Here is a 20,229-nt window from a genome sequence, read left to right as displayed (position 1 = left end):
TCCTGATTCCTGCCCTCCTGACTCAATGGCCAGTGCTCTATCCACTGTGGCACCAGGTTGCCCCAATTTGCAAGTTAAGTATTTAGGTTAAAGTATCACATTTGCTCTATTTTTAAGGGGTTAAATACTTATTTCTAGATTTCTGAGAGTATATTAAGAATTTACCAAATTCACTTTTATTTTTGTGCACACATATATTCTTTCAAATCAGTTGTGGAAACTTTTTTCTGCCAAGGGCCACTTAGATATTTATAATATCATATGCAAGGCTATCTTTGGTCAATTTTAATTAATTCACCCCCTGAAAAGCTCCTGAATTTATTGAATTTCAAGTCCCACCTGCGATTGCACAGGTTGCCATTGTTTAATGATTTAATTATAGAAAACTAAAACTGTATAATCTCTCTTTCCAATATCATCCTCTAGAGATATAAAATATAGTGTCAACTTGGAATATTCAAATTTTGGGCTATTATTTTGTAAGTTTAATGTCATAATCTGAAAATCTTCATTGAAAATTACAGATTCTGATGTTTTAACTATCAGATTTGCACTTCTGGGCTCTGAGGTAACTCACCTTTCTTCTGAGCTACTTGGTCATTCTTATGGGCAAGGGACATTTTGGGGTGGTTCCATCTTTTCTTTTTTTTAACTTTCCTCTTGGGTTTCTTTTCATACTCTGAATTCTCTAATATATCAGCATGAGCTTCCTTGTACATCTCCTCCATCATGTTGGGAGTTATATTGTTCTTTATGTATTATAACTGTTTTGATAAGTATCTTCATCTTGTTCTGTGAGATAATGGGTATAGTCTGTAACATTTTGGCCCATGAACCATACCCAATGGAGCATTTGGTACTGTGAAGACTAGATAGACCAACATCATTCCCTTAAAGTCCCCAAAACTTTGTTTCAGTAGTAGTTCTAGCAAGACTTGCATCCAGGTAGCATGGAAAAACACCAGGTTGACCATTGATGCTTTGCACATTGATTGTACTCATCTCCATTCACTTCCACCTGATCTTCATAGATGCCAAATCTGTTAAGAATCCTGCCAGCTAGGAGCAAGCCTGCACAAAAAACAACAGCCTTCTGTTTCAGGACAGCCTTCCCACCATACTTTGGTAATTCATGGGCATAAACTGCAAAAGACAACCATATGCTCTTCTATTCATGCAGATAAAATCTGGCAGAGATGATATTTCTCTGGGTGACTATTATCCTGTATTTTGGTATGTTATACTTGTTTTCATCTTGAATTGTTAAATGTTTTAATGCATAGTAATCCAATTTTCCTCTCTCCTCTAAAATTTCACTTGGTAGCTCTTAAGTAGACCTTATTCTTAACAACTTTAACAAACTCCATGCTGCTAAATGAGACCCATATCCTTGGCACATTGGGTCTTCCAGTGCTTGAGGAAAAAAAGAGGGGAAATTCATTATTATAATGGTTTACCAGGGAGTTGATATGTACCAGTAATTTTGGCATAAAGTTTGCTTCAGTAAGAGAAGAAAACTCATGCATGCAAAGGAATCTAGGAAAAATGATCCACATTTTATTTAAAAAATGTTTATGTATGTACACACATTATATATAGATATATAAAATATATTCCATATAATATATAAATATATAATATGCACACATATCCAACCTCACACACACACACATATATACAGTTACATGAGTGTACTTATACACACAGAAAAAGCCAGAGGAAGAAATGTTGTAAAAAATTGGGGGGGAGGAATTTATTAATTTAACCATTTGTTACAGTAAATTTTCATGTGTTCTTGTAACTTTATTTGTAAAATAGGGGGATTGATACATTGTGTTAATGTTTAGAAAGTTCTCTAAAAAGTGATATGAAATTTAATTTACTTTTTTTTCTTAGCTTCATTTTAGCTGAATTTATCTTAACTAGAATAAAGTACCTGAAATTTAAATTCAGCTCATTATACAAACACAGTTAAGCTGTGAGAATTCAAGACAAAAAGAAAGTTTCCTCTGTCTTCAGTAAGCTTACATTGTACTGGAACAGTAGCTAATATGTATTGATAAAGCACACTACATAAATGATCACATTTGAGGTTTATCCCATGAAAATAGGGTAGATGTTTTATATATTATCTCGGTTTTAAATATAAGATGGTATTTTCTGAAGATGGGAAAACAGGTCTGAGAGATTGTTAGTTGGTCCAAATTATATAATGTTTGAGGGCTAGGGGCAATATATGAATCTAAGTTCCTTTTGGCATAATCCTTTTCCCACTAAACTGCTCTAATTAATTGTAAGATTTCTAAATATATAATCTATTGATTTCTGTATGGAGAGATTATTTACTTTGGAGATTGGATTGAATGTTGACCAGACCATACTTGGAAATTCTGATGAGATAGATAATTCAATATGTATTCCAAGAGAGTTAACCAAATCCCTGAGACAAAATGACTTGACCATTGTCACACAACCAACAAATATTAGAAATGGAACTTTATGCCTCAGAAGCCAGTTCTCTGTCTACTCTTCCCCCTTTCTAGGTGGAATATGAAAGTATCAGAAAGGTTATTTTTGCAAAGTAATGAATGCTCTTAAAAGAGTGGCACCTGAAAGTAGAAACCAAATCTCCTAACTCCCATTTCATTCTTGTTCTCTTTTGTTTTGCTTTACTTTCCACTGCCACAAAACAGGAATTGAAAATGAAATCTACTATTGCTTTGATGAAAACATTAGGCAAGGTAGTCTTTTTTACATATACACACACAATTCATGCCTATATATATATATATATGCATATATATTCTTTATTATTTACTGCTGATGTTATCTGTACCATAGACTCCATTTCATTTTGTGGTTGAGATTTGAAAGTTATTAGTAGTGTTATCACTATTTTCCCAATGATATTTTGCTTCATCATCTTAAATTTATAATTACATGTTAACCAATTATATCTTAACAGTAGCCTGACATAATTCATTCTTCTGCTTATATTTACAAATCCAAGTAATTTGTCATCTCATTTAAAATATGTCCTCTATACTCTCTGTAAATGCTACATAAAATTAATAATTTTCATTGTGGATGAAATTATTTTCTTATAAAGGCAAACCATGTTAAATAGATTTGCCATCTTTAAATCTTAACAGGATTTTAGTTAGAGTTTAGGCAAAATGATCATCTTGAAAATACTTAAAATGAAAGTCATTATGGAACAAAACACACTTTAAAATGACCTATTTGAACAAATGGAAAACCACATTCACCTATCTGAATTCCCTGATAGTCTTATATCTTCTTAATGGTCTCTATTAAACTTTTGATAATACTGAATAAACCAAACTTATTACCAAGAATATTCATTACTGGCCTTAAGGAAACATGTCAGTTTCTTATGCTTATTAGATTGGAACATCATTAATTCAAGAGTGTTTTATGTACTGAATCCTGAAAAAAAATAAATTATTTTTGTCTTTTGTTATGATCATAACTATTGCTTCAATAATAATAATTCCTAAAGAATTCAGACAGCTCTATAAACTCATCCTAATTTCTCCCAGATTAGGAAAACTGTAGGACTTCTCATACCAACATGTTTGATCTTTGTTTTTAAGTAGAATCCACTTTACTCAAGAATATTTTTGTCTGAAGTAATTTACTGTGAAATGCTCAGTTGTCCCTTATTATCCAGTTGTCAATTTGTAGACAAACTAGACACTTAAGACATTATAAACTGTTAAATATTTTTTGGTCTAATGTACATTACTGTATTATGCAAATATGGAATTTAGTGCTCAAATTAACCCATTTTTTAAATTTTTTAAAATTTTATTTATTTAAGGCAAAAGTGAATTGCCCAAAGTTACACAGCTAGGCAATTCTTAAATGTTTGAGGCTGAATTTGAACTCGGTTCCTCCTGACTCTACTACACCACCTAGCTGCCCCTAAATTAACCCATTGTTAATGATAACTTGAGCACAAGAAGTGACATATAAACTATTATTTAGAATGATCATGGGCAAATAATGAAGGAAAGAGATGACAGAGAGCTTCAGTATTGCCCTGGTACAAATTGAAAGGTAAAAGAACAAGGACTTCCAGTACTTAGACATATCCTTTATGTGAGGACTTAGGCAAGAATTATATAGACAGAAATCATATTGTCTGCTTGAATTCTTTACCATTGGAAAGTTTTTATACATAAATCAAATATTCATTCATAAGATAATTGAATGTGTTCCAAGTGTCCATTTCATTCATTTGTGTTATTTGTGTGGGGATTTGGGAGTCAAGGAATTGGATTTTTTGATCATGTTGCAAAATTGTTTTTCCTTTTTATATTTGTATTCTCTATGTCTCACATAGTGTCTCCCACATAATGAGTACTTAATATTTATTTTTGTTGTTATTGTTAGCTGATTAATAAATTCATGCTTAACTGATTTCATTAAAGGGAAGTTCCCATTAATGGATTTGTAGGATGAAGTCAATGCATAGTACTTTTTAACTCAAAAAAACCTGCAAGCTGAAGGATTTTAAAAATTATTTTTATGTAAAGAAAATTTTGCAAATTTTTGCAAAGAAAGATCAGACAATCAAGATTAGTGGCTTGGAGGACATGTGATTCTCTTCCACTGTTAAAAGTATTAATTGTGGGGCAGCTAGGTAGTACAATGGATAGAGCACTGGCTCTGGAGTCAGGAGGACCTGAGTTCAAATTCAGCCTCAGACACTTGATAATTACCTAGCTGTGTGGTCATGGGCAAGTCACAACCCTATTGCCTTGAAAAAACAAAACAAAACAACAAACCCCAAAAGTATTAATTGTGAAAATGCTTAATGTTTTCTTTTTCTTTATCTCTAATTGACATATAAATTACTGTTCTTTTAAAACATTTTTATGTGGAGGCATGCAGTATAAGTGATAGATTTGGGTGCTTTTTCTTAGTTTTTAGAAGCTTTAATAATTTTTATTTGGCATCAGATGGGTTAATGATAATAATGTGCAAGAAAATTTTTTATGATAAAAGCAAAGTTATTTTGAAAAATGTGCTTTAATTGAAATCCTATTTTAAGGGTAAAATTATGTTATTGATTTTGATCAAAATGTCCTAGACACTGATGAATTCATCAATTCAAGTTTTACGAGGGTTATAAATCTTTTAGCAGAAGCACAAGAACATGAATAAGATGAATATTTTCAAATTATGGTGACACATTACTTACAATGTGCAACTTTTTTGATCTGTATGTTTTGTTGGAATGGAAATGGATTTTAAGAAGCACTGTAGAAAAGTTATATATAATGATCCGTATGTCACAAATCAAAATCGAATTATAATCCTCTGTTCTCAAATAGACTTCTGCACATGGGAAGGTGAATGTTGAAATGAAGTATCTTTAATAGTCAAAGGAGATAGAGTACAAAGTATTTTGTTTTCAAGCATGGGTCAGAAAAGGATTGTATTTACAGTTGTAAAATTCTTGCACCTTAAAGGTACTTGTCTAAGGAAGGACTTAGGATAAAACACATTCTTCCTGCTGTGCTGTAAAGGTTTGAAAGATTGTGTGTGATTAATCCATAAAAAATGGCAGACCCCTGAACCAACATTACCTATGTAAATGAAAGGCTTTTCACAGCAGGATATATTTTACAACTTGATGCTCCCCACTGTATACTATTTCTCCTATTTACCACTAAAGAATTTTATGTGTTAAACTCTGTTGTGCATACAGATCTTGTTTTAAATGTCATGACATTAAAAATTGCATTTTCCCACTTGAAAAATTCCTTTTTAAAGGTCCTTTAAATACTGTTTATCTTGAATTAAGGTTTCAATGTACTTGGAACCCAAGTGACTTAAACAATGTTGATGGTTAAGTACCTAATTATCCTTCAATTTATTGAAGATAGGAGATTCAAGATCAAATTCCACTTTCTATTTCTTTCATTATAGTCTCACAAGGCAAGGAGGACTCAAACATACCTTTTTTCCTGGTCAGAAAGAAGATATGCCTTATACTCTTTCCAAATTCCCATAGAATGGTACAAAGACAAATAAATAGTTCAAACACAAATATTTTCATTTTGACGTTGAAAATAATTAGATTTTAAATCCTTTAATTTTGCTTAAAATTTTAAAACCTGGACAAAGAAATGCAATGAATCCATATTTGGTTAATAAAAATCTTACCACCTGAGACTGTGGTAATATTGAATGTTTAATAATTCCAAGCCTTTGAAATATAGTACATTTTTTAAGGAACATCTTCTATACTTGTTCATGTAAAGATTGGCAGCTGGGACAAAAGTCATGACATCAGGAGAAAAAAAGCTCAGAGATCACATAGTTCAGGTGCCTTGACTTTTCCAGAAGAGAGCACTGAAGACAGAAAAATTAAGTGACCAAAGTCACACAGCAATGATTCAAATCCAGATTTTCTGACTATTGGTTTATTGCTCTTCACAGAAAACCTATTGACCTCTCATAGTTTCTTGCCCATCAAAAGTTTCCATAAATATTTGTTCAGCTAAACAGAATAGAATTATTTCATTTGAGCATAACAACTCATAACAATGAGTTATTTGTAATCTTACAAATTAGAAAACTAAGGACCAGCAATGCTGAATGACTTGCTTAAGATCATCTAGGACTTTGGTGATATGAGGATAAGAAGTAGAACTTTTACATCACATTTTTACATTGTTGTTGTTTGTCCTTTGATCCCAAAGAAGATCATAACATCAAAGAGGTGATACCAAGCTGCATTTGAGTCAGGGGGTACTGTGCAAAGTCACCAGCCTCAGTTTCTCCTCAGCAGTCATCTGGGTCCAGTGGCTAGATATGGATCATTAACAAATTAAGATGGTCCTGGATGCAGGGAGAACTTGACTTTTTAAAGGGAGTCTTTCCTAGGATAGGTTTTAACTGAGGCAAAGCCCATTCCGTCATTAAGGTCAGGTGAATGAGAACGATGAGACCAAGAGGCCAAGAATGACCACTTCCAAAAAGGAAGGGGGGGAGAAATTTTGGGGAGGGCAATTGTTGGTTAGTTCAGAAAAAGATAGTCAAGAAGTTTGACGACTATATAGCATGTGAATTTTTACTAAAAAAAATGATCTCACCCTAATGTGTGTCTGTAGTTTTGGAACCAAAATAGAGTTCAATTTATTTCCATACAGGAGTTTTTATCCACAGGAGAACATATTCAGTTATTTGATCTCAGGAGAACATCCATACCTGATTTGTATTTCAAAGTTTACATTGACATAAATAAATCTCATTTTTTATTCTTGATGCATCTATTATTTCCTTTTGTTGACTCCAAAGAGATTTGATATAAGTTTTCCCCTCCTACAGAATGTATCCCCCCAATCGCATATTAATGCAACATTATGACTTAGAATTAAAATGCTTGAAAGAAAATTCAAAGTTTATGATCCCCAAAGCCACCATAATTCATGCATACTGCATAAACAGTATATATTATAGGCATACATTTAACTGCATATCCCTTACCAAAAAATAATACATATATGCTACAAAGATACTGAATTACAATTGCTGTGGGAACCATAACTTTGAACTTCCTGACTTGTATGTTTATATTCTCAACCTAATGTTGAATTAGCATAATGTTTCCCTGAATATATTATTGGTTCCAAATAGATTTGTTGGGAAAAAATTAATAAAAATACAAGACCAATAAGATTATCACATTAGAAAGGGATAGGATAATTATTTGGACATGTTAATATATCTTAACCTAATTAAACTTTTATTTAAAGGTTTATTCAGTTCCTTTCATATGTTCAAAAATTCACCTACATAGAATTTTACCTAGATTGGAAAACATGGGGAATAGTAAGGGAACAAATTATTTTCATTTCTTGATCATTTGATAGAAACATTTAAATTTTTGTATTGATTGGAGCAATAGAAACCAATTTTTGGTCTAGGAAAGAAACCAACTAATAAGACTAGGATCTTAAATAAACTCATCAGGAAATGAGTCTTGGGGAGTCTAACTTGCTCATAGTGTACCCGTATTTCTTCTTCATTTAAATATTTAAATGACAAGTTTGTATTGTGTTGGCAATAAGTAAATCTTATCTAAAATGTGCTTTCACTCTTTACATAGAGTTTTTTATTGGAAAAAATTTGTAAGTGTATTATTATATAAAATATTTTATGCATTGATATTATTATTGTTTCCTGCCCTGCCCCTGCAAAATTAGAAAAATCTAATTATATTAACTACAAATATATATATATATACTCTAAATTTAATTACTATTAAAAAAAGAACTTTATGGTTTCTAATATAGAATTGTCAGATATGAAATGGTGTCCTCAAAGTTGATTCTTGTTATTATTTTTGTAGCTAATGAAATTGCAAGATAAATTTGCTAAGACTCACTGGAAAACAAACATTCAGTATATTTTTGGTATTGTTAAAAAATAGTTTCCTTATAATTAGCAACTTTAGCAAAAGTCACAGGATATAAAAATAGACCCACATAAATCTTCTATTTATTTACACATTCCTAAAATAGTCTTGTTATAAGAATAAATATAATTCCCCTTCCCCCCACAAAAATTTAAAAACCTCATGATAAATAAAGTGAGAGAAAAAGAAAAAAATTATACTTCAGTCTGTGTTCAGATTCTATTTTGGCATTGCTCTCTTGCTCTCGCTCTCCCTCTCTCTTGCTCTCTCTCCATTTGTGTGTGTGTATATTTCTAATAAGATACAGCAGAGCAAGAGCTAGAAAGAGAAATCCCATTTAAAATAATTTCAGACAACATAAAATACTTGGGTGTCTATCTGCCAAGGCAGACTTAGAAACTATATGAAAACAACTGTAAAACACTTTTCACACAAATAAAGTCAGATCTAAATAACTGGGCAAATATCAGTTGCTCATGTGTAGGCAGAGCTAATATAAAAATGACAGTTCTACCTAAATTACTTATTTAGTGCTATGCCAATCAAACTTCCAAATAATTATTTTAGGGAGCTAGAAAAAATTGTGTCTAAATTATATGGAGGAAGAAAAGGTCAAGAATGTCAAGGGAATTAATGGGAAAATGCAAAGGAAGGAGCCCTAGCCATATCAGATCTAAAAAATGGTAAAGCATCAAGTCACCAAAGCTGTTTGTTACTGGCTAAGAAATAGAGTGGTGGATCAGTGGAATAGACTGGGTGGCAAAAGAGACAGCAGTAAATGACTATAGTAATCTGTTGTTTCATAAACCCAAAGATTCCAGTTTCTAGAATAACAACTCAATAATGCTGGGAAAACTGGAAGATCATATGGCAGAAATAGGCAAATGTCTAACTCACACCCTATAAGATTGAAATGGGTACAGGATTTAGATATGAAAATATTATAAGCCAATTAGGAGAACATGGAATAGTTTACCTGTCAGATATATGGAAAGGGGAGCAGTTTATGACCAAAGAAGAGTTAGAGAACATTATTAAAAAACAAACTGGATAATTTTGATTGCATAAAATTTAAAATATTTTGCACAAAAATTCATTGCAATTAATAATAAAAGGAATATAAGTTGAGAAACACATTTTATAAGTGTTTCAGCCAAAGAACTCATTTTGAAAATATATAGAGAACTGAATCAAATTTATTAAAAAAAAAAAGTCATTCCCCACATTGATAGTCAAAGGATATGGAAAGGTAATTCTCAGACAAACAAATCAAAATCATCTATAGTTATATGAAAATTACTCTTAATCATTATTGATTAGAGATCTACAAATTAAAGCATCTCTTATACCACCTCACACCTCCAAGATTAGTCAATATGACTTGAAATGAAAATAATATTGGAGGGGATGTGGGAAATCTGGGTCATTAAATGCATTGTTGGTGGAGTTGGCAACTGATCCAAACTTTCTGGAGAGGAATTTGCAATAATGCCCAAAGGGCAATAAAAATGTACATACCCTTTGATTCAGCAATATCATTACTGGTTCTATACCCTGAGGAAATCAATGAAAAAAGGTAAAAAATCCCACATGTACAAAAATATTTATAGCAGCTCTGTCTGTAGTGACAAAGAATTGGAAATCAAAGGGATGCCCATCAATTGGGAAATGATTGAACAAATTGTGGTATATGTATGTAGTGGAACACTATCGTTCAAGAAATCATGAGGGATGGGACTTCAGAAAAACCTGGAAAAACGTGCATGAATGAATGCTAAGTGAGATGAGCAGAACCAGAACACTGTGCACACAAACCACCACCCTTAGGTGATGGTCAACGATGATGGACTTGTTCATTTCAGCAGTACAGTAATCCAAGATAATTTTAAAAGACTTATGATGGAAAATACCATCCATATCCAGAGAGGGAACTGTGGAGTTTAAATGAAGAACAAAGCTTATTATCTTTATATTTTAAAAGTTGTCACACATATTATGTCATTTTTTTCTCTCTAATGTTTCTTTTGCCCATTTGGATATGATTCTTCTCACACAACAAGTTCGTATTTAGCATGATAATAAATATAGAGCCTAAATTAAATAGCTTTCCATCTGGGGGAGTGGGTAGGGGAAGGGATGGAGGGAGAAAATTGGAAAACTCAAAACTTTGACAAAAATGATTGTGAATGAGTAAAATATTTAAATTTTTTAGAAAATAATTTCCTTGCTTGACTGTGTTGTATGATTCATTTAGCATTAACATGGTGTTTCATATGCCATGAGCCTAAATGGTGATACAGGTAGTCAAAGATTTAGAAAGGAGATACAAAAATGTTGCACAGTTATTCCAAGGGTCCAATAATGCTCTAGTTAATAAAGAAATTTGATTAACTTGGTCTTTAGCATAGTGGCCTTCATGCCACATTTAGCATTTTCTCCTAGCAGACTTCTTCAGTTGTTGTTTATTGTTTTTGCTTTTCACCTTTCCATCTCTTCCCATCCTTTAACTGGTAATATAAAAGACAAAAATGAATAATGGTTCTTATCTCACAGGAAGGTGGTGAATACTTTAAATTTGAAAGTGTCTTTTTTATCATATATCCATGATTTACTCAAAATTTTATTATCACTTACTAGTTACTACTCATTTTTATTTTATTTTTAAAAGATTTTATTTATTTTGAATTTTGCAATTTTCCTCCTAATCTCACTTCCCTCCCACCCCCCACAGAAGGCAGTCTGTTAGTCCATGGTTTCCATGGTATACATTGATCTAAGCTGAATGTAATGAGAGAGAGATCATATCCTTAAGGAAGAAACAAAGTATAAGAGATAGCGAAATTACATAATAAGATAACTTTTTTTAAATTAAAAAGAATAGTCTTTAGTCTTTGTTGGAACTCCACAATTCTTTCTCTGGATGCAGATGGTATCCTCCATCTCAGATATCCCCAAATTGTGCCTGATTGTTTCACTGTTGGAATGAACAAGTTGATTAAGGTTGATCATCACCCCCATGGTGTACAATGTTCTTCTGGTTCTGCTCATCTCGCTCAGCATCAGTTCATGCAAATCCCTCCAGGCTTCCCTGAATTCACATCCACCCTGGTTTCTTAATAGAACAATAATTTTCCATCACATACATATACCACAGTTTGTTAAGCCATTTTCCAATTGAAGGACATTCACTTAATTTCCAATTCTTTGCCACCACATACAGGGCTGCTATGAATATTTTTGTACAAATTATATTTTTAGCCTTTTTCATAATCTCCTCAAGATTATGGTATAGACTCAGTAGTGGTATTACTGGATCAGAGGGTATGCACATTTTTGTTGCCCTTTGGGCATAATTCCAAATTGCCTCCAGAAAAGTTGAATGAGTTCACAGCTCCACCAACAATGCATTTAGTGTCCCAGATTTCCCGCATCCCTTTCAACATTGATCATTGTCCTTTCTGGTCATATTGGCCAGTCTGAGAGGTGTGAGGTGGTACTTCAGAGATGTTTTAATTTGCATTTCTCAAATAATTAGTGATTTAGAGCAATTTTTCATATGACTATGGATCACTTTGATTTCCTCATTTGTAAATTGCCTTTGCATATCCTTTGACCATTTGTCAATTGGGGAATGGTTTTTTGTTGTTTTTTTTTTTAGGTTTTTTGGCAAGGCAGTGGGGTTAAGTGGCTTGCCCAAGGCCACACAGCTAGGTAATTATTAAGTGTCTGAGACCGGATTTGAACCCAAGTACTCCTGACTCCAAGGCCGGTGCTTTATCCACTACGCCACCTAGCCGCCCCAATGGTTTGTCTTTTTAAAAATTTGACTCCGTTCTCTATATATTTTAGAAATGAATCCTATGTCAGAAATATTAGTTGTAAAAATTGTTTCCCAACTTACTACATTTATTTCGATCTTGGTTCCAGTGGTTTTTGCCTGTGCAAAAGCTTTTTAATTTAATGTAGTGAAAATTTTCTAGCTTATTTTTAATGATATTCTTCATCTCTTCCTTGGTCATAAACTGCTTCCTTTTCCATAGATTACTACCCAATTTTTAAACAAAGTAATTACATAATTCATGATGACTACTTTTTTCAGAAACAAATTGAAGAACTCTATCCATACTCAATATTCAAAACTGATATTAGGTTGCTGCTCTTGAATTTATAGATTTAAAAAAAATTTCTCATAACTTTGACTTAAATCACCTGTTTACAGAATTCTGTGGGAGTCGATTTTTGTTCAGTTAAGGTAGTTCACTGAGGAACTAAAGCTGCAAATAACTATGATGTCCTTCTTAGATCCATAATGACCTTTGTGCTGAAGTAAATATGGAAAATGATAGGATTTGACTTCTTCCCTGGTAATATTTTGACACAGACTTCTATTTCCCCAAGTAAAATGAATGTTGCATGGTGATTTTATTTAGATGCTATGCTGAACCTTAATGGACAATTGACTCTATTTTTTATCTCATATACCTTTTAGCTTTTCAATTTGAAATATTTTCTGTCTTACCTACATTTTATGAGGAAGGAAGGCAAAACCAAAAGCAAAAAAAAAGTAAACCTACAAAATAAGTGATATTTTATCTTAAACCATATATGTCAGAATGGAAATTGAGTTTGTGTATGTGCGTATATGTGTGCATGTACAAACACATTTGTGGTTTTTTGCAGTTTTTAAAATTTTAATATTATTTTATTTTTCCCAATTACATATGCAGAAGAATTTTAGCATTAGTTTTTTTCCAACTCTTAGCATTTAGTTTTTGAGTTCCAAAATTTTTTTCCATTCTTCTTTCCCCTCCCTTTTTCTGACAATGGTAGACAGTTGTCTATACATATGCTATCATGTAAAACATATTCTCTTCTTAGATACAGTTGTGGAAGAAATAGATCAAAAGAAAAAATACAAGAAAGAATTAAAAAAATATATATGCTTTGATCTTCATTCAAGGTACATCAGTTCTTTATCTTGATATAGCTAGTATTTTCTTTTGTGAATCTTTTGTACTTGTCTTGGGTCATTGTGTTGTTCAGAAGAGCTGAGTTATTCATAGTCAATCATCTCTCAATGATTCTGATACAGTATTTTCCTTGTTCTATTCATTTCACTTTGCATCAGTTCCTATAAGTCTCTGCAGGATTTTCTAAAATCTGCCTGCCATTTCTTATTAGTCAATAGTGTTCCATTAGTTATATACCATAACATTTTCAGTCATTACTCAGCTGATGGGCATCCCCTCAATTTCTAATATTTTGCCTCTATAAAAAGGGCTATTGAAAATATTTTTGTACATGTAGGTTCTTTTTTTCTTTCTTTTCTCTCTTTGGGTTACATATTAGTGGCAGTGTATTGTAGACTAAGCACAGTTTGGTTGCCCTTTGGGCTTCTTTCGAAATTGCTCTCCAGAATGGTCAGATCATAACTCTATCAATGGAGCATTAGTATCCCAATTTCCAACATTAATCACTTTTTTTGTCATCTTAGTCAATCTTAAAGGTATGAAGGATACCTTAGAATTGTTTTAATTTGCCTTTCTCTAATCAAAAGTGATTTAGAGCACTTCCTCATATGCCTGTAGACAGTTTTGATTTCTTCATATTAAAACTGCCTGTTCATATTCATTGACGGTTTATCAGTTGGGTAATGGTTTGTATACTTATAAATTTGACTTAATTCTCCATATATTTGAGAAATGAGGCTTTTATCAGAGACACTTGCTATAAAGATTATTTTTCAGTTTTCTGCATTCCTTCTAATATTGGTTACATTGGGATTTTTTGGTACAAAAGTTTTTTTTTTTTAATTTAATCAAATTTTTCTATTCTGCATTTCATAATGCCATTTTCTTGTTTGATCATAAAGTAGCCTCTATTCTGTCAGTCCTCATGCCAATCCATGCCCCTCCTTTACTTAATTTCCTCTCTACCTCCTTCCTGTCAGGAAAGATAGATTACTATATTCCACTGATTGTGTATATATTGTTCCCTCTGAGCCAATTCTGATGAGGGTAAGTTTTAAACAATGCCCATCACCTATTCTCCCATCTTCTCTTCCACTGTAATATAAGACTTTTTTGTCTCTTCTTGTGAAATCATTTATCCCATTCTACAACTCCCCTTCATTCAATACCCATTGTACTCTTCTTTCTCATTACTTTTTTTTTCCTATCATTCCCTCAAATTCACCTTATACCCATACATTTTGTCTATGTATGTTGTTTCTGACTGTGCTATTATTGATGAAGTTTTTCAGAATTACAAGTCTCTTCTTTCCATGAAGGGGATGTAAAGAATTTAGCTCTATTGAATCCCTTATGTTTTCTTTTCCCTTTTTTTCCTATTTATGCTTCTCTTGGGTCTTACTATGAGAGATCAAATTATTGATTTGATTGTTGTCTTCTCCTTATGGAAGCTTGAAGCCCTTCTATTTCCTTGAATAATCATTTTCCCCATTGTTGTATTATGCTCAATTTTGATGAGAAAGTATTCTTGGTTGTAGTCCTAACTTTTTAGTCTTCCAGATTATGTACCATGACCTCTAATTTTTTTTATGTTGCTTTTGCCAAGTCCTGTGTAATCCTGATTGTGATTCCCCAATATTTGAATTGTTTCTTTCTGCCTATTTTTAGTATTTTTCCTTAACTTGATAATTCTAAAATTTGACTAGAATGTACCTTAGAGTCTTTATTTTTGCATCTCTTTGCTGAAATGTTAATGAATTTTTTCAATGTCTATTTTGCATTTCGGTTCCAAGACATCAGGATCATTTTCCTTGAAAATTTCTTGAAAGATGTGTCCCAGCCCTTCTTTTGATTATGACTTTCAGATAGTTCAATGCTTCTGATATTGTATGTCCTAAGTTGTTTTTCAAGAAATATTTTCTAGTTTCTGCCTTTTTTCCATTTTTTGAATTTATTTGATTGATTCTTAATGTTCTCATACCATCATTAGCTTTCATTTTTCCAACTCTAAATTTTAGGGTGTTGCTTTTCAAAATTGGCCTTTGTATGTTTCTCTATTTGGCCAATTTATGCTTTTTAAGGAGTTGGGTGTTTTTTTTTTATTGGATTTTTGTATCTCTTTTCCCACCTGAACAGTTCTACTTTTTAAACAGTTTTCCAAGCTGTTAACTTTGTTTCATATTTCTCTCATATCACTCATTTCTTTTCACATTTTTTCTTCCTTATATAATTTTAAATCCCTTTTTGAGCTCTTCCATGTGTTCTTTTTCTATTTGAGATACTTTCACTTTTTCTTTTAGTTTTGCCCATGGATATTTTGAAATTGTTTGTCCTCTTCTGAGTTTATGTCGTTACCATAATAATTCTTTTTTGTTGTTGTTGATATTGTGTTTTTTATTCAATGCATTTTCACTTTTTTTCTTTCTTTTATTGTTTATTTTTTATATTTTTCCAATAACACATTATGAAAGTTTTTCAATATTCATCTACTTGTAAATTTATGTTTCACAATTTTCTTCCACCCAGTCTTTCCACCCCCCTCCCCTCAGCATCGAACAATCTAGTGAATGTTGCACATGTACATTTGTGTTTAACATGTTTACATATTATTCATTTTGTATATGAGGAATTAGGTCTAAGACAAAAGAAAATCATAGGATAGGAAGGAAAAACATTTTTTAAGGTGAGCATAGAGTTCATTCAGATTCTGTAGTTTATTTTGTTTTTGTTTCCACTTTTGTTTTTGTTTTTGTCTAGATGTGGATTTCTTTTAAATTTGAAGTCTGCTCCTGGGGTGGAAGGAGCACTGTCTCAGACTTCTTGTATCAGAGACTATTTACCTGGTGCATTGTTGATGTTGCCCTGACAAGCGTAGGTGACCCTCATGTCTGGTGCTGCCTCCAGGAGGGTGTGGTAGTGGGTGACTGGAATTGACATTGCTGGAGGCCATAGAGGTCTGGCAGTTTGCCTGTAGTTGAGCTGTAGTCCTGGTGGTTGTGTCTGCTGGGTGCTAAAGTTAGTGGGATGTTTCTGTGTTTCCCGGGGACTGCACTGAAGCCCTTGGCTGTCCAACCCCTCTGCAGAGTGTTTGCTCAGGGCTGTGCTGAAGCCTGTGGAGATCAGCCCCTGGAAGATGCCTGTTTGCCCAAGGCTACACTGGAGCACATGGTGACTGTCAGAGTGGAATTTGCTGGTTCCTCTGGCTATACCAAGGCAGCTAAGGGGTCCTGGTGTGGATATTTGCCTGCTCCTTTACTCTGGGCCTCAGGATGTCCTACTGGTTTACTGAAGTGGGACCTGCCCTGGCCTGCTGGAATGTTTCCTGTCCTGGAAGAAATGGACCTTTATTGCTACTATTCCAAGTTTCCTGAACTAAAAGATTGTTTCAGTCCTACCTATCACTGGTTCTGCTCTTCCAGGTTTTGTTTTGGGATTCAAATTCATGGTGGTTTGAAGGTGAATATGGGAAAGTTCCAGCAACTAGAAGTCCTATCTTACATTTGTTTTTGAAGCAAAGGAAAAGGATTGTGTGTCAGTTTCAAGACTTGGTCAAAGTTTCACCATCTTTGGCACTGTTTTTCTTTATTCTTTCTTGTTTTCTTAGTTATTTCATATGTACTTTTCAGGCTAAAAGGGGCCTCTAAACAGTTTTCTATCAGTGGAACAATGCAGTGAAACTCACTGAATTCATGAGTATTGTTGTTTAACTTAATCTAATTGAACCACCTTATTTTTTTCAAATTTAAAAAAGGACTTTGATGGGTTAAATATCTTTCCTAAGTAAAATCTAAAGTGAGTCTCTAGTTCATAGAGCTAGAATTACTATTGCAATTGATTTGGAGCCTCAAATTGGAAGTCTCATTGTTAATAGTCAAAATATTTTGTTAAAATGGAGTTAGGTCTAGATGACTAAATCTAGTATTTAAATACAATACTAATTGGGAGGGAGTCTATGTTTATCATTTATAGATTTAAAACAAATACAGATTAAATGACTATGTAATGGACACTGACATTTTTGTCTCATACAAGCCTCACAAAGTAGCATGAAATATGAAAAAAACATAAAATTCTTTAGAAAATTTACAAGAAACTTAACTAATTAAATATAGTAATTTCATATGAAGAAAAAATGAATTTCTTTACAAGAATCTTATTCGATAAGATCTATAGCTTTGCTAAATAAACTGCCAATTTAAAACTTATTTGACTAGATATAATCTCATATCACCATAGGCCATCAGGCAAGATTTTAAGAAATCTTGTTAGCAAAAATTTTCAATGCATAAATGATCAGATTTAGAATGGATTTCATTGATTTTCTCAGATTGTCTCTTAAAAGTTTTCTTAAAAGAGTTACTGTTAGAGAGAACTATTATATATTGAAGTTATGGCTCATCTGTAATTGGCACTTCAAGCTAGAGAGAGAGAAAGGGAACTCAAATGGACTAATCTTGTCCCCTGAGTATTAAAACAGATAGTGGCACAATGATGGTTGTCTCCACAAACACAACTGTAATCACTTTATTTCCCTGCTTCTCTAAGGTAAGTAACAATTATCAACATTCAAAAAAAGTTAGCAAAATAAGTCTCTGTCCATGTTTGTATGATTAGAAAGTCCATTACACTCATATGTCAAAATAATCATTTCAAAATGATTTCTCTGCATTTAGAGTCACAAAGGGCTGTGCCCCTAAAGAATATCATTCCCCTAAGGAGTGTGCCCTAAAGAGAGCCAATTGCCCTGCTTGTGTCTCATCATTTCAAGTCAGAAAATTCCTCTAACCATGAATCTTTTCTCCTTGGGTCAAATGAAGCACCTAGAGACTGGATAAGCACAATTTCCCTTATTATGGAAGGTGAAAGAAATGGAAAAAAACTGGAGATTATATGAGTATATATTCAGATAATAAAGTATTTCTTCTCCTTTTCCAATTGTTTGACTTGTAGCCAGGAAAAGCATTATTTTTTCTACCCACTATTGGTCTACTGTACATTACCTATTGTAATTTTGAAAAATGGGAAAATTCAGAATAGCATTCAAGACATATTAAATTGACAGGTGAGGAAAGTCCATTACTTTCATGAGGAACCAGAAGATGTCCAGGAAGGGAAGAAAGAATTAATTACCCAATCAATGATGGTAAATGTGGCAGTATAAGATAATCCTATACAATTCTGTTAATGCCTATTATTTCTAGTACCTTAACTTTAGGAATTCCTTAGAACCATAGAACCTCAAAATCAGAAAGAATCACGTGTAATTTATCACTATTTTATGTTACCTCCTTTAGAGGCCTTCCAGGTTATTTATGCCCCTTCTAGCATTGTCTTTAAATGAAGACTATAGCTAGATGTGGTTTGTTGAGGGCATAATACAGTAAGACAAATGTCATCATTCCTTTGACCTCTGGTGATGTAGCCTTAAGTTGTTTGTTATGTTACTGTGTTAAAAGGTAAAATTCCTTCAAAGATGTTACCATAGTTCAGCTTCCTCACTGTTTTGCTCTTAGAAAAGGATACAGACATTTTAAGTTTTCTAAATTTAGAAAATTCTTAGTTCAACATAAGTCTTAGTATTTCTATTGTCATTATAGGATTAGCCAATTCTTTACTGAATAACCAAATTTCAGTACTCTCATTTATTCTCTTGTTACTTCTTAGTAAACTACCCTTAGTCAAATTAGATGTTATAATATTAGGCATTATAGTATAGTGCCAAGAGAGTCAACATCAAAACCCAGTACCTCTGATATATTATAGTAGTTGTATGACCTTGGGAAACAACTTTAAGAAATTCTCTTAGTCCAGGAAAAGTACAAATATGTGTTAGTAGAACTCCTCGTCCAGGAGTTCCCTACAGAAAGGATATGGATGTAGTCTCAATTACTATTCATAAACTTTATAATAATAAAACTAATCACCCTTTAATACCTATGCTTTATTTATTTATCTTTTCCATTCTTCACTTACTCATTCTTCATTTCTGCCTTTTTATTGGGTCCTCTGCCCAATACTCAGGTTTCTTCCATCCTAAAAACTTTCTCTTAAAATTTTGTCATTCTCTGTAACCAAACTCCTATACTACTCTAATTAAACTTTAATAAACATGGTTCCTCATGTATAAAAGAGAGCTAATAATATCTGGTTATTTTGAAGATAAAATGACATAATTTATGCAAAATACTGTCTAAAAACAGTGCCATATAGAAATCAGGTATTATCTTGCATCACTGTTCCCTTTTGCTTACCAAGTTTCTGGAAAGAGTTGGCTGTACTTTCTACTTCCAAATGACACAAAACTCATTTATTTTTTTAAGTCTGTAGTATGACATAGAACTCTACTCTTCTGTTTCAGAGGTTATCAATGATTGCAGCCAATGGATTTATTCCAAGTATTCCATCTTCCCTGATTCTTACCTTTTCACACTATCAGTTTTTTCTCCTAAATACTTTCTTCTATTGTCTTTTATTACTTTATCTTTATATATATTCACCATAGAGTTCAGTGCCTTGCATAGAGGAGGTACATACAGTTAACTTTTTTATTCAGTTAGATTGAATCCATAATGCTATTCTTAGTGATATTTTCCATAAACAAATAAAACAAGCTGGCTCTGTGTATAAATAAATAGTTATTAAATAGCACTTATTACCAACCAGTGTTAAGACCAAAAAAATACACCAATTGAAGTTGGTAGTAAACTTAATGGAAAAAAAAAACTTAGTGAAAGTAAAAATTAATGAAAGATTTCCTCCAGTTTACAAAATGAACTGTGCTTTGTTTATTCATGCATCTTCTTA

The 20,229-nt window shown here is 32.6% G+C and overlaps 1 protein-coding gene and 1 pseudogene across 4 annotated transcripts in view; one reads left to right on the top strand and one right to left on the bottom strand.

Moving 5' to 3' along the window:
- Window positions 1-20,229, top strand: part of PRKN (parkin RBR E3 ubiquitin protein ligase) — a 2,033,074-nt gene that overhangs the window by 56,816 nt on the left and 1,956,029 nt on the right. The gene's annotated exons all lie outside the window — the stretch shown is intronic.
- Window positions 536-1,394, bottom strand: LOC141488166 (large ribosomal subunit protein uL18 pseudogene; annotated as a pseudogene).

This window comes from Macrotis lagotis, chromosome 5 (genome assembly GCF_037893015.1).
Source record: "Macrotis lagotis isolate mMagLag1 chromosome 5, bilby.v1.9.chrom.fasta, whole genome shotgun sequence".
Classification (NCBI taxonomy): Eukaryota; Metazoa; Chordata; class Mammalia; order Peramelemorphia; family Peramelidae; genus Macrotis; species Macrotis lagotis.
Note: the sequence above shows the minus strand (reverse complement) of the source record. Positions and strands in the feature narration are given on the sequence as shown.